Source organism: Bison bison, unplaced genomic scaffold (genome assembly GCF_000754665.1).
Source record: "Bison bison bison isolate TAMUID 2011002044 unplaced genomic scaffold, Bison_UMD1.0 scf7180017864358, whole genome shotgun sequence".
Classification (NCBI taxonomy): Eukaryota; Metazoa; Chordata; class Mammalia; order Artiodactyla; family Bovidae; genus Bison; species Bison bison.
Window position 1 is genome coordinate 369,835 of NW_011494930.1, and position 16,609 is coordinate 386,443.

Here is a 16,609-nt window from a genome sequence, read left to right on the forward strand (position 1 = left end):
GCCTGGATAATCCCAGGGATGGGGATCCTGGTGGTCTGCTGTCTATGGGGTCACACAGAGTCGGACATGACTGAAGTGACTTAGCAGCAGCAGCAGGATACAAAATTAATACACAAAATCAGTTGTATTTCTTTGCAATTAAAAAAAAAGTAAAATAAGAAAAAGATTTACAAAATAAATGAAATTAATATACAAATTAATATAGCTATTAATAATGAGGTAAAATATTGTACAAAGAAAACTTGAAAACATTTCTGAAAGCAATTAGAGACATAAATGGAACGATATCTATGAAAATGTAAATAAGCAGTCACTGGAGAAGGAAATGGAAACCCACTCCAGTATTCTTGTCTACAGAATCCCATGAACAGAGGAGCCTGTGAGGTTACAGTCCATGGAATCACAAAGGGTCAGCCAGGACTGAAATGACTTACCATGTGGAAAAGGGTATAACATTTCCTCACATAATTAAAAATAGAGCTACCATAAAGTTCATCAATTTCACTTCAGAGTATATAGTCAAAATAATGGACAGCAAGATCTCAAACAGATATTTTTATATGAATGCTCATAGTATTGATATAATTGTTCATAAACAACAAAGTGTAGAAGCAAACCAAGTGTCCATTGACTGATGACTCAATTCAGTTCAGTCGCTCAGTTGTGTCTGACTCTTTGCAACTCCATGAATCGCAACACTCCAGGCCTCCCTGTCCATCACCAACTCCCGGAGTTCACTCAGACTCACGTCCATCGAGTCAGTGCTGCCATCCAGCCATCTCATCTTCTGTCGTCCCCTTCTCCTCCTGCCTCGAATCCCTCACAGCATCAGAGTCTTTTCCAATGAGTCAACTCTTCGCATGAGGTGGCCAAAGTACTGGAGTTTCAGCTTTAGCATCATTCCTTCCAAAGAAATCCCAGGGCTGATCTCCTTCAGAATGGACTGGTTGGATCTCCTTGCAGTCCAAGGGACTCTCAAGAGTCTTCTCCAACATCACAGTTCAAAAGCATCAATTTTTTAGTGCTCAGCTTTCTTCACAGTCCAACTTTCACATCCATACATGACCACTGGAAAAACCATAGCCTTGAGTGGACGGACATTTGCTGGCAAAGTAATGTCTCTGCTTTTCAATATACTATCTAGGGTGGTCATAACTTTTCTTCCAAGGAGTAAACGTCTTTTAATTTCATGGTTGCAGTCACCATCTGCAGTGATTTTGGAGCTCCAAAAAATAAAGTCTTACACTGTTTCCACTGTTTCCCCATCTATTTCGCATGAAGTGATGGGACCAGATGCCATGATCTTCGTTTTCTGAATGTTGAGTTTTAAGCCAACTTTTTCACTCTCCTCTTTCACTTTCATCAAGAGGCTTTTTAATTCCTCTTCACTTTCTGCCATAAGGGTGGTGTCATGTGCATATCTTAGGTTATTGATATTTCTCCCAGCAATCTTGATTCCAGCTTGTGCTTCTTCCAGCCCAGTGTTTCTCATGATGTACTCTGCATAGAAGTTAAATAAGCAGGGTGACAACATATAGCCTTGACGTACTCCTTTTCCTATTTGGAATCAGTCTGTTTTTCCATGTCCAGTTCTAACTGTTGCTTCCTGACCTTCATATAGGCATATTCAGGTCATCTAGACTGATGACTAGATGACCTGAATATGGTATATACATATATTGGAATATTATTCATCCTTAAAAAGGAAGACAGCTCTGACATATGCCTTAATATGGAAAAACCTTGGGTAAATTATGCTAAATGAAATGTCAGTCACAAAAGGAAAGATATTGTATGATCACATTTATTTGAGGTATCTAGAGTAGACAGGTTCCTGAAACCAGAAAGTAAAATGATGATTACTAAGGGCTAGGGGAAGAGATGAATGGGAAGCTATTGTGTAATCAGTACAGAGGTTCAGTTTTGCAAGATGAAAAGAGTTCTGGAGATGGATGCTGGCAATGGTTTTCACAACAATAAGAATCTACTAAATACCACTGAGGTAGCTCAGTTGAGGCTTCCGTTGTAGCTCAGTTGGTAAAGAATCTGCCTGCAATGCAGGAGACCCAGGTTTGATTTGTGGGTGAGGAAGATCTCCTGGAGAATGAAATGGCAACCCATTCCAGTATTCTTGCCTAGAGAATCCCATGAACAGAGGAGCCTGGCAGGCTACAGTCCATGGGGTTGCAAGAGTCAGACATGAGTTAGCAACAAAACAACCACCAAATATCACTGAACTAAAAAAATACACTTAATAATTGAGATACTATTTTTTATGTTATGCATATTTTAGAACAATACAAATGGGGAAAATAGTTTAGGTAAGGCCTATTTTTGTTTACAAAGTTTCCATGAGTTGAATTCAACAGCATTTTAGCTCAAGATCTCTTCAAATCTGAAGAGACTGAAACAATGACCTGCTAGTGGAGCAGGCACAGATTTCTGTCTTTTGGAACAAATATGAGGCATAGATGTTGTGGAATAAGTAAAACAAACAAACAAACAAACAAAAAAAACAGTTTATCTGCAAAATGGATCACAGGACAACAAAACAAGCCTGTATAGTATCATAAAACCCAAGGATGGTATTTTAGATTATCATTTAGCAAATATCCATGCCTATTTTCTTCCACAAGAGAAGCATGTTTTGCTGTCTAATTGATGTTCATTTTAGCCATAGGACTTGATGTCACTGGGGTATAGTAGTGCAAATTATGTTAGCAGAACTTGAAATATTATCCGATTTGTTTTGGCCTCTGGCACTTCTTTCTCCATAAGAGCAAGATACCTCAGGTGCTTGATGAAATAAAAATAATGAAAAACAGATGAACTCAATTCACAGCTAGGAAAAAAGCCCAACTGAACCAAGTCTAGACTAGCTGAGCCCACTGAGTTTTGATGTTTGTTACTATAACATATTGGTACACTAATGAAGAAACTTGTTTCATCAAAATGCAAGGCAAATCAAAATCTTAAAAAGTCTCTTGATAGAAGAGTGTGTATTCATCTCCTTCTTTGAAAGCACCAAAATTGTAGCTAGTTGTTGAACAACCATTGACAGGAGGACATTGGAACCCACCTAAAAAAGATAACCCACATCCAAAGACAAAGAAGAATCTACAACGAAATGGTAGATGAGGTGCAATCTCCATAAAATCAAGCCCCGTATCTGCCTGGTGGGTGGCCCACTCACTGGAGAACAATAATCCCAAAGAAGTTCTCTCACTGTTGTGAAGGTTGTGAACTCCAGGCTTCCCACCCTGAAGATCCGGCAAAGGGACTATGAATTCCCACAGAATCTGGCCTTGAGAGCCAGCAGGATTTGATTATAGAACTTCCTGAGGACTGGGGAAAATAGAGACTCCAGCCTCGGAGGCCACAAACAAAATTTTGCATTCACCAAGACACAGACAGAAGTGCAGTGACTCCACAGGAGACTGAAACAAAAATACCTGCTAGTGCTGGAGGGCCTTCTGTGGAGGCATATGTCATCAGCGGCTTACCACAGGGACGGGGCACTGCAAGTTCCCCCTTGCTGTAAACCTCTTGGAGGTCACCATTAACCCTGCCAGACAGCCTGTAAACCCCAGGGCTGCATTGCTTCAGGCTAAACAACTGTGAGGGAGGGAGTGCAGCCCCACCCATCAACAGATAATTGAATTAAAGCTTTACTGAGCAAGGCCCTGCCCACCAGAGCAAAACCCTTTTTCTCAGGAAAATAATGGAGGCAAAAATGGAGAAGATGCAGGAAATGCTTACCAAATACCTACTAGAACTTATATATATATATATGTATATATATATATACACACACACACATAACTTATATGCAGAGTACATCATGAGAAATGCTAGGCTTGAAGAAGCACAAGCTGGAATCAAGATTGCTGGGAGAAATATCAATAACCTCAGATATGCAGATGACACCACCCTTATGGCAGAAAGTGATAGAAGAACTAAAGAGCCTCTTGATGAAAATGAAAGAGGAGAGTGAAAAATTTGGCTTAAAACTCACCATTCAGAAAACGAAGATCATAGCATCTGGTCCCATCACTTCATGGGAAATAGACGGGGAAACAGTGGAAAGTGTCAGACTTTATTTTTTGGAGCTCCAAAATCACTGCAGATGGTGACTGCAACCATGAAATTAAAAGACACTTACTCCTTGGAAGGAAAGTTATGACCAACCTAGACAGCATATTAAAAAGCAGAGACAGTACTTTGCCTACAAACGTTCGTCTAGTCAAGGCTACGGTTTTTCCAGTCGTCATGTATGGATGTGAATGTTGGACTATAAAGAAAGCTGAGCACCAAAGAATTGATGCTTTTGAAGTGTGGTATTGGAGAAGACTCTTGAGAGTCCCTTGGACTGCAAGGAGTTCCAATCAGTCCATCCTAAAGGAGATCAGTCCTGGGTGTTCACTGGAAGGACTGATGTTGAAGCTGAAACGCCAAAACTTTGGCCACCTGATGCGAAGAGCTGACTCATTTGAAAAGACCCTGATGCTGGGAAAGATTGAAAATGGGAAGAGAAGGGGACAACAGAGGATGGCATGGTTGGATGACATTACTGACTCAATGGACATGAGTTTGGGTAAACTCTGGGAGTTGGTGATGGACAGTGAGGCCTTGTGTGCTGAAGTTCATGGGGCCGCAAAGAGTCAGATACGACTGAGCAGCTGACAGCAGCTGGACACAACTGAGCAGCTGACAGCAGCTGAACTGAACTGACATGTTCTAAAGAAAAAAACAACAGAGATGACTAATACACCAGAAGGAATCAATAGCAGATAACTGAGGCAGAAGAATGGATAAATGACCTAGAGAACAGAATGGTGGAAATCACTGCCACAGAACAGAATATAGAAAAAAAAAAAAATTAAAGAAATGAAGACAGCCTAAGAGACTTCTGGGGTAACATTAAATACACCAACATTCACATTATAGGGGCCTCAGATGGAGAAGAGAGAGAGAAATGACCTTTGAAATTATTTGAAGAGATAATAGCTGAAAACTCCCCAAACATGGGAAAGGGAATATTCAACCAAGTCCAGGAAGGCACAAAGAGTCCCAGGAAGAATAAACTCAAGGAGTAACACACTGAGACACATAGTAATCACAGTGACAAAAGTTAAAGAGACATAAAATATTAAAAGCAACAAGGGGAAAATGACAAATAAAATACAAGGGAACTCCCATCAATCTATCAGATGATTTCTCAACCAAAACTCTATTAGCCAGAAGAGAATGGCATGATGTGTTTAGTGTGATGAAAGAGAAGTACCTACAACCAAGAATATTCTACCCAGCAAGACTCTCTTTCAGATATGATGAAGAAATAAGAAACTTTCCAGACAAGCAAAAATTAAGAGAATTCAGCACCACCAAACCATCTTTACAACAAAGACTAAAGGGATTTCTCAAGGCAGGAAACACAAGAGAAGGAAAAGACCTACAGAAAATAAACCAAAACAATTAAGAAAATAGGATCCATAATTACCTTAAAGTTAAATGGATTAACCAACCAAAAGACATAGACTGACTGGGTGAATGATAACTTGTGCATGTATGCACTTCCAGTTACCACATCCCTCTTCTTGACCTGCACCCCCATGTATGTAATTATTTTATATAATTAAGTTAGTCATATTCCCATTATGACTTGCAATTGCAATTCTTCTATTTTTTTTGTCTATTGATTGTGAAAACTGATAAGCATCTTTTACTATTTCAATTATGTAACTATTATTCACTTAATATCATTATATCATGATTGGTCAATAGAAAAATAACAGAACTCTATATCACCAAAACTAGGATCTAATAGAAAAACCTGTAATCACTTTTGATTATTCAGATGTATATCAGAATTTTCTGGAATTTTTTTAATACAAATACTCAGATATTGCTTTTTTCCTGCAGAGCTTCAGGTGTTTTTAATGAGCAGTCATTTTTTTTTTTTAATGGACTGTATGATGATCTTTTACTTTTATTTGGTTTGTTTCACTTTTTCACTTTCATATTCAGTACTCCCATTTCATTTAGTTAGTGTTCTTCAATTTCTCCATCTCTTCTAGTTTTTTTTTTTTTCTTTTGATGTTTGAAAGAACATCAAGCCTTTATCAAGTGTAGCATAAAAGCTTTTGTATACTAACACAAATAGGTATAATATATATATATATATTTTAGAATTTTTTATGAATTTTTGCCTAACTAAAAACATTATGATATTTTGATTCCACTTGTTTAACTTAGTATGAATAAAATGGTAGATTTATAATTAAAAATTAGATATCCAACAAGCAACAAAGGTTTACTGTATAGCATAGGGAAGTATAGTCAACATCTTATAATAATTTCTGATAGAAAATTATTTCTAAAATAATATAAGTATTTGTATAACTGAATTACCCTGCTGTGTACCTAAAACATTATATATATATATATAGTCTCAAGTTTGTAACATTATATTGATTTACCTAGGTGAAATAGTTGAAAAAAGTGAAAGTTTAGTTTAGCTATATATGTTGAAGATTTTGAAAGGTAGAGCATCTGGTAAGAAGAGAAAGGAGATGAGAATTAGTAAATATGTATATATCTTAAGAATGTTTTAAGTGAATTAATTTATTTTAATCAGAAGATAACTACTTTACAATATTGTGAGGTGGAAGGGGGTTTTAGGATGGGGGAAACATGTGTACCCCAAGCTGATTCATATTGACGTGTCTTCTGAGTTTTATTGGTTAAAAGAAACAGAGAAATAAGACCAATGCTGGAAACTACTAGGGAGGAGAGAAAGCTTTTTATTATTATTATTATTGTTGTTTATTATTTGTTATTATTTAAATAAAGAAATGTTCTAAATATATTTATAATTTCACAAGAAATATCAATGGAGCATGAGAATTAAAATGTAAGAGAGGAAGTTATTGACTGATTTTTCCAACATGTGGGCAAAGGGGTGAGGTAGGAAAGAATGATGTGTAGATAAGTTCTAAAACCATGAGAAAGGTGTATGTCCATAGATTTCTTTTACTTAATAATTTACTTTTGGCTGTACTGGGTTGCTATTGCCATGCTTGGGCTTACTATAGTTGTGGTGAGCGGGGTCTACTCTTCACTGGGTATGCAGGCTTCTTATTGTTGTGGCTTGATTTGTGAATATAGGTTCTATGTATGCTGGCTTCAGCAGTTGCAGTGCAGTCTCTAGAGCAAGGGTTCAGTAGTTGTGACACAGGGGTTTAGTTGCTCTGAGGCCTGTAGGATTTTCCCAAACCAGGGATTGAACATGTGTCCTCTGCAATGGCAAGTGGACTCTGTACCACTGGGGACCACTCTTTACCACTAGGGACCACAAAGGAAGTCCCTATGTTTTTTGAAATGTGAAGGACAGTGACTGTCCCTAACCTAGAAGGCTTATACTTGCCATTATTGGATAAGGGGATTGTGTGACTGAGTAATTTGGAGAAGGAAGATTACAAACACTGCGGTTTTCCCAGGTGATACAGTCATAAAGAATCCATCTGCCAGTGAGGGAGACACAGGAGATTTAAGTTCAACCCCTGGATCAGGAAAATCCCCTGGAGGAGGAAATATCCACTCATGACAGTAATTTTTTTTTTTTTTTTCTGGAAAATCCCATGGACAGAGGAGCCTGTTGGGCTACAGTTGGTGGGGTTGCAAAGAATAGGATACGACTGAGCATGAACAAACAAACACCTTCTGTGAGAAATTTTATTATCCCTAAATATAGGCATAAGATGACTGTTGAGGGGACTTCCTTAGTGGTTCAGTGGCTAAGATATCACACCCTTAGTGAAGAGAACCCAGGTTCAATCTCTGGTCAGGGAACTAGATTCCACATGCCACAGCTAAGAGTTCTCATGCTACAACAAAGATCAAAGATCTCCCATACTGCAACTAAGACCCAAAGCAACCAAATAAATACATATAATAATGATTTTTTTTAAATGGCTGTTGAGAAGTAACAAAAGCCAAATCTACAAAAAAATATTCATGTTAGGAACTGGGTCTAAGCAATGCCTTGGAGGACTGGAATGGATAAGATTTCAGGGAGTTACTTTGGGTGGAAGATGTCTCAGGTATGGCTTCCCATCTCCCTTCTAGCTTGTATCGTACTAGTATGCCCTGTGGTTCTGCTGACCAACACCCTTTTATCATACCCAGGAATCATGGGACAAAGCTCACTTTAGTGGTATACAGTAGACTTGACTCAGCAAACATTCACCACTCCCACAAATAGCGGAAACATGCTTCCCTATTCTGTTATGGAACTAGCTATTTTCTTTTTCTTTTTTTTTAATATAAATTTATTTATTTTAATTGGAGGTTAATTACTTTAAAGTAAAGTAATTAACAATATTGTTTCTTTTCAAACTTTTATAATATTTTTTGTATTTGCTCCAAAATTTTCCACATATGTCAATGCCCCTCTCCCTTCATTGCATTGAATGTTCATCTGAATTCTTTCTCCAATAAACTTTCTTTGATTATCTCCTGTTAATTCTTTATTTTATAGAAATGTTTGATATAATATAAGTTTAAAAAATTATTTCTATCTTTATGAATCTATCTACTTAACTTTCTTCTTGCTGCAAATAGAACACAAAATAAATAATAATTTAAAAATATCTTCCATTAAAAAAAATTAAATAAAGGGGAAGAATAAGCAGGCAGAGTTTTAAAAAAAGAACACAAATAGCTTCTGTTCTATTCAGCTCTATTTGGTTCAATATACCAAAGGATGGGGTGGAAAGAATATTAAGGACATCTGTGCTTGGAAGTCTCTTCTATGCTTCTGTGAATATCAACACATATTTGTGTCAATAACATAGATAATAATGACAAGATCAGAACTCCCCAAAATTTGATATTATTCATGTTATTAAATATCCTAATTTCTTCTTCTTGGTAACATTTACTCTAAAATCTGATATCTACTTACAACCAAGGCTTCCTTTGGAGCAGACAATTTAATGTTTAGTGATTATTTACTTCTGCTTTCTTGTTTTCAATGTAAAGTTGCTAAAAACTCACCTTGGAGATAGAGAATCAAAACATTTAATCAAATAATCTTATTTTCTATAAGAACAAGATAACTACTTCTTTAAAAAAAGACATAAAGATAACAAGAATATAAATTACATGACTTATCCTCAATTATTTTTAAGGGTAATGAGAAAATATTTCTTTAAACCAGAATGTGACACTCTGGATAGTGGCATTTAGCACAACAATAAAATAAAGAAAATCCTGACATGAAAACCACATTTTCTAGTAATAAAGATTTATTTTACTTCTTATCCAATCTTTAAGCATCTGCCCACATTAAAAATAATTTAGGGCAAAATAAAAATCAGTAGATATGCTGATAGTCATAAAAATAAATTATTTTCTCAATAAAGTAACATCATTCAGGAAGAACTTTTTGAGGAGAGAATAAACACTGTGACCTTCAATGTCAAGAACACACCATTTTTCTGTGAGTTATCTCTAGAAAATATATGGTTCTTACACTTTCTTTCTCTGAAGTTTTGCTTGAAGTATTTCTTAGTGATTTTTGTTTATAGAGGAAAAAGTAGATATTTCATGTATATAATATGCAGAATTTTAATTTGCATGTTTTTGGCTGTATTTTCATTCCTGGAAATATTAATATATTTTCAAAGGTCAGAGTAAATTCAATTAATCAGCTTAATAAAAATGTGAATGTCTAGACAACCTATTGTAAATTGTTTTACACTATGTATGACCATTTGTCTTTTGAGAGGTTTTCATTGTCCATTTACAAATTTTTGAAAAACATTGTAGTATTTAACTTCAATGTTTCTAAGTTTTGTCTCAAGATAAATATTAACTTTTCAAGTATGACCTATATAAAATCCATTATGATTACACAGTGGAAGTGACAAATAGAGTCAAGAAATTAGATCTGATTGAGTGCCTGAGAAACTGTGAACAGAAGTTCATACCAATGTAGAGGGGGTGGTGATCAAACCATCCCCAAGAAAAGAAATCATAAAGACAAAATGGTTGTCTGAGGAGGCCTTACAAATAGCTGAGAAAAGAAGAGAAGTGAAAGGCTAAGAAAAAAAGGAAAGATATACCCATCTGAATGCAGAGTTCCAACAACTAGCAAGGAAAGATAAAGAAAGCCTTCTAAACTGAACAATGCAAAGAAATAGAGGAAAACAATAGAATGGGAAAGACTAGAGATCTCTTCAAGAAAAGTAGAGATACAAAGGGAGCATGTCATGCAAAGAAGGACACAATAAAGGACATAAACGGTATGGAACTAACAGGAGTAGAAAATAGTAAGAGGTGACAAGAATACATGGTACAGTTATACAAAAAGTGGTCTTAAGGACCCAGATAACCACAATTGTGTGATTACTAACCTAGAGCCAGACATCTTGGAGTGCAAAGTCAAGTGGTTCTTAGAAAACATCAGTATATACAAGCTAGTGGCACTGATGGAATCCTAAAAGATGATGCTGTTAAAATGCTGCACTCAATATGCCACCAAATTTTGAAAACTCAGCAGTGACCATGGAACTGGAAAAGGTCAGTTTTCTTTCCAATCCCAAAGAAGAGCAATGCCAAAGAATGTAGAAACTACCACACAAACACACTCACTTCACATCCTAGCAAAGTAATGCTCAAAATTCTCCAAACTAGGCTTCAACAGTACATGAACTGAGAAATTCCAAAAGATCAAGCTGGATTTAGAAAAGATGAAGAACCAGTGATCAAATTGCCAACATTTGTTGTATCATAGAAAAGGCAAAATAATTCCAGAACATCTACTTCTGCTTCTTTGACTATGATGAAGCCACTGATTGTGTGGTTCACAAGAAACTGGAAAATTTTTCAAGACATGGGAATACCAGACCACCTTACTTGCCTCTTGCAAAACCTGTATGCAGGACAAGAAGCAACAGAACTGGACAAGGAACAATGGTCTGGTTCTAAATTAGGAAATGAGTACATCAAGGCTATATATTGTCACCCTGCTTATTTAACCTATATGCATCAGGCTAAATGCCAGGCTGGATGAAGCACAAGCTGAAATCAAGATGGCCAGGAGAAATAACGATAATCTCAGATATGCAGATGACACTATCGTTATGGCAGAAAGCAAAGACAATTAAAGAGCCTCTTGATGAAGGTAAAAGGAGAGTAAAAACTTGGCTTAAAGCTCAACATTCAGAAAACTAAGATCATGGCATCCGATCCCATCATTTCATGACAAATAGATGGGGAAACAATGGAAACAGTAACAGAATTTATTTTCTTGCACTCCAAAATCACTGCAGATGGTAACTGAAACCAATGAAAGTAAAAGATGCTTGCTCCTTGAAAGAAAAGCTATTACAAACCTAGACAACATATTAAAAAAGAGAGACAAAACTGGTAAAGGTCCATATAGTTAAAGCTATGGCTTTTCCAGTAGTCATGTATGGATGTGAGAGTTGGACTACAAAGAAGGCTGAACACTAAAGAATTGAGTTTTTTGAACTGTGGTGTGGAGAAGACTATAGAGAGTCATTGTACTGCAAGGTGGTCAAAACCCTCAATTCTAAAGGAAATCAGTCCTGAATATTCATTGGAAGGATTGATGCTGAAGCTGAAGCTCCAATACTTTGGCTACCAGATGCAAAATGTTGAAAGTGAAAGTGAAGTCGCTCAGTCGTGTCTGACTCTTTGCGAACCCATGAATCGCAGCACGCCAAGTCTTCCTGTCCATCACCAACTCCTGGAGTTCACTCAGACTCACATCCATCAAGTCAGTGATACCATCCAGCCATCTCATCCTCTGTTGTCCCCTTCTCCTCCTGCCCCCAATCCCTCCTAGCATCAGTCTTTATCAATGAGTCAACTATTCGCATGATGTGCCCAAAGTACTGGAGTTTCAGCTTTAGCATCATTCCTTCCAAAGAAATCCCAGGGCTGATCTCTTTCAGAATGGACTGGTTGGATCTCCTTGCAGTCCAAGGGACTCTCAAGAATCTTCTCCAACACCACAGTTCAAAAGCATCAATTCTTTGGCACTCAGCCTTCTTCAGAGACCAACTCTCACATCCATACATGACCACAGGAAAAACCATAGCCCTAACTAGATGGACCTTTGTTGGCAAAGTAATGTCTCTGCTTTTGAATATGCTATCTAGGTTGGTCATAAATTTTCTTTCGAGGAGTAAGCATCTTTTAATTTCATGGCTGCAGTCACCATCTGCAGTGATTCTGAGGCCAGAAAAATAAAGTCTGACACTATTTGCACTGTTTATCCATGTATTTCCCATGAAGTGATGGGACCAGATACCATGATCTTCGTTTTCTGAATGTTGAGTTTTAAGCCAACTTTTTCACTCTCCACTTTCACTTTCATCAAGAGGCTTCTTAGTTCCTCTTCACTTTCTGCCATAAGGGTGGTGTCATCTGTATATCTGAGGTTATTGATATTTCTCCCAGCAATCTTGATTCCAGCTTGTGTTTCTTCCAGTCCAGCGTTTCTCATGATGTACTCTGCATAGAAGTTAAATAAGCAGGGTGACAATATACAGCCTGGACGTACTCCTTTTCCTATTTGGAACCAGTCTTTTGTTCCAAGTCCAGTTCTAACTGTTGCTTCCTGACCTGCATACAGATTTCTCAAGAGGCAGGTCAGGTGGTCTGGTATTTCCATCTCTTCCAGAATTTTCCACAGTTTATTGTGATCCACACAGTCAAAGGCTTTGGCATAGTCAAAAAAGCAGAAATAGATGTTTTTCTGGAACTCTCTTGTTTTTTCCATGATCCAGTGGATGTTGGCAATTTGATCTCTGGTTCCTCTGCCTTTTCTAAAACCAGCTTGAACATCAGGAAGTTCACAGTTCATGTATTGCTGAAGCCTGGCTTGGAGAATTTTGAGCATTACTTTACTAGCATGTGAGATGAGTGCAATTGTGTGGTAGTTTGAGCATTCTTTGGCGTTGCCTTTCTTGGGGATTGGAGTGAAAACTGACTTTTTCCAGTCCTGTGGCCACAGCTGAGTTTTCCAAATTTGCTGACATATTGACATGTTGGCATATTCACAGCATCATCTTTCAGGATTTGAAATAGGTCAACTGGAATTCCATCACCTCCACTAGCTTTGTTCATAGTGGTGCTTTTTAAGGCCCAATTGACTTCACATTCCAGAATGTCTGGCTCAAGATGAGTGATCACACCATTGTGGTTATCTGGGTTGTGAAGATATTTTTTGTACAGTTCTTCTGTGTATTCTTGCTACCTCTTCTTAATATCTTCTGCTTCTGTTAGGTCCATATCAGACTCCTCCATCCATGGGATTCTCCAGGCAAGAGTGCTGGAGTGGATTGCCATTTCCTTCTCCAGGCCATCTTCCCAACCCAGGAATCGAACTGAGGTCTCCCGCATTGCAGGCAGATGCTTTACTGCCTGAGCCACCAGGGAACCTGATGCAAAATGTTGACTCAATAGAAAAAAGCCCTGATGCTGGGAAAGATTGAAAGCAGGAGGAGAGTGGATGACAGAGGATGAGATGGTGAGATGGCATCACTGACTCAATGGACATGAGTTTGAGCAAGCTCCGGGTGATGGTAAAGGACAAGGAAGCTTGGAGTGCTGCAGTCTATGGGTCGCAGTCAGATATGAATGAACGACTGTTCAACAACAAACTGAAAATCACTTTGCTAGCATGTGTGTGTCTGAGTTTTTACAAGTGAGTGCAATTCGGAGATGAAGTACATTCAAATAGGAATGGTTATAACTAGTACCTTTTCAGATGCATAGAGCAAATGAAGACCATATATTTTTCTAAATTTTAATATACCTTTGAGTGTTCACATAGGCTGGCAATTTCATTAAATATAATCTAAGGAAAAATGTGTTAGATTTCTATATTGATTATTACTTTTTTGCTATTCATTGTTTCTATATGTTACTCTAACATATGCTGACATTGCATAGAAGTTTATTTAAATGAACTTAAGTATATTAATGGGATTATTCAGTTCAGTTCAGTTCAGTCTCTCAGTCATGTCTGACTCTTTGCAACCCCATGAACTGCAGTACGCCAGGGTTCCCTGTCCATCACCAGCTTCCAGAGTTTGCTCAAGCTCATGTCCATTGAGTCGGTGATGCCATCCAATCATCTCTTCCTCTGTCATTCCTTTCTCCTCCTGCCTTCAATCTTACTCAGCATCAGGGTCTTTTCCAATGAATCAGTTTTTCACATCAGGTGGCCAAAGTATTGGAGTCTCAGCTTCAACATTAGTTCTTCCAATGAATATTCAGGACTGATTTCCTTTAGGACTGACTGGTTTGATCTCCTTGCAGTCCAAGGGACTCTTAAGAGTCTTCTCAACACCACAGTTCAAAATCATCAATTCTTCGATAATTAGCTTTTTTTATATTTCAACTCTCACTTCCATACATGACTACTGGAAAAACCATAATTTTGACTAGAGGGACCATTGTTGGCAAAGTAATATCTCTGTTTTTTAATATGCTGTCTAGGCTGATCATAACTTTCCTTCCAAGGAGTGTCTTTTAATTTCATGGCTGCAATCATCATTTGCAGTGATTTTGGATAGAGTACAATATTTTTTTTTTTGGCTATTATGAAGTTGCAGGTATCATTTTAGTAACACATGTAATTTACATTGATAGAAAACAAAAAGATAAAACTTCTTATTCCATGTTAGGGTGTAAGTTAAGTAATACAGAAGAATCATAGTTCATGATGCAAAGACTTAGAAGGTCACAATTTGATTGGTTTAAGGCTTGATGAGAGTTTTATGTTTCAGCTATGATCAAACTTCTAGCTTGGTCTTGTGGTTCTATTAAAAAATGAATTATATTTAGTATTCATATTTAGCTGTATGATAAAAAATTAGTTACTGGAGTTTTCAAGTTTTTCTCATATAATTGCAATGTTTTTCTTCTGTCAGTTTATCCTACTGATTAACGAATATTTACAGTAAATGCCTCTGAAAATGTGCTAAGGTTTTGTAACTCCCCAGGCTCCTCTGTTCACGGAATGTTCAGGCAAAAATACTAGAGTGAGTACCCATGTCCTTCTCCAAGGGATCTTCGAGACCCAGGAACTGAACCCAGAAGTCCTGCATTGCAGGCAGACTTTTTACTGTCTGAGCCACCAAGGAAGTCCTGACAAGAGTGAAGGGGTAACACAAAGGAACATAAAATCAGTTTCTGATTAATCCTATAAATGGAAATTTTATGATAATATTGGATTGTCCCTTTCTGGGAAACTGCGGGGCACAATACAACATTTTATATTACCTTATGATGTTTTATGGGCTTCCCTTGTAGCTCAGTTGGTAAAGACTCTTCCTGCAATGTAGGAAACCTGAGCTTGTTTCCTGGGTCAGGAAGAGCCCCTGGAGAAGGAAATGGCAACCTACTCCAGTATTCTTGCCTGGAGAATCCCATGGACAGAGGAGCTTGGCAGGCTATATTCCATGGGGTCGCAAGAGTCAGAAACGACTTAGGGACTAAACCATAATGTTTTATTGTCTGGTATTTCTCATATATGTGAAAATATTTTGCCTTGTATGCTATCTCATGTTGGGAAGGAAAATATAATAATTTTCTATTTTTATTCATCACTTTGAATCTAAGTGAATGGAACATATGACAATTTATTAACATAAATCAGACTGGATCACTATGGTAAGTATTTTAAATTAATCTAGAGTGATACAACAATCTTCTGGAATTATAGATTTTAAAACATAGAAATTGTTGATATCAGTATCCCTCTCTTCCTAATTCAATACTTTTCAGATTTTTCACTCTGTATTCTACTTTGGTTTAAGGTCAAATTTTAATGGGTAAAATGTAATGTATAAAATTACTCAACAGTCAATTTTAAACAAAGTAGGAACCATTCTTTGATCTAGTAGAGGGAAAGAATTATTCTATTTATAATATAATAATCATGGGAAAAACATGTCCAGAACTTGGCTTAATTTTCTACTGTTGCCTTCTTGGAATTATTAATGATTTTATTAATACCTTGGAATTTGTGTTTTGTCTGAGGTTTGACAAGACAGTGCTGTATGCCCATGTGCCAGACCACTCCATTTGTGTACAGCATGCCCAGGTCCCTGTGAGTGTACAATCTTTGCAGACCTACAATGTGTAGAAGTTCAACAAGGCTCAAACCCTTTATATCTCCACTGAGTAACTGTGCTAGGATCATGACAACCTCGGGAGGACACACTTTGCATCTAAACCAATCTTGCTGTACATTCAGGAAGGACACCTTGATGATTTAAGAAACATGCATCATCAAGGAGCTCTGCCACATCCTTTCTTATCTGTGTTACTTCCCTGTATTAGCCAACCATCTATGCCGAAAGTCACAGTTCCACTTTTATTCCTTTCTGAACTCTTTATGCCAAAATAGAGACATTGCTAGCAAGGACATATGATCAAGACATGAAGTAAACAGTAGAATTACTTGTATAGCCTTTCTACTATTGTGGTGAGAATGAAATATTTACTGAGAAGTCTTGGTGATTCTGAAATGTGATTATATATATATATATATATATATATATAT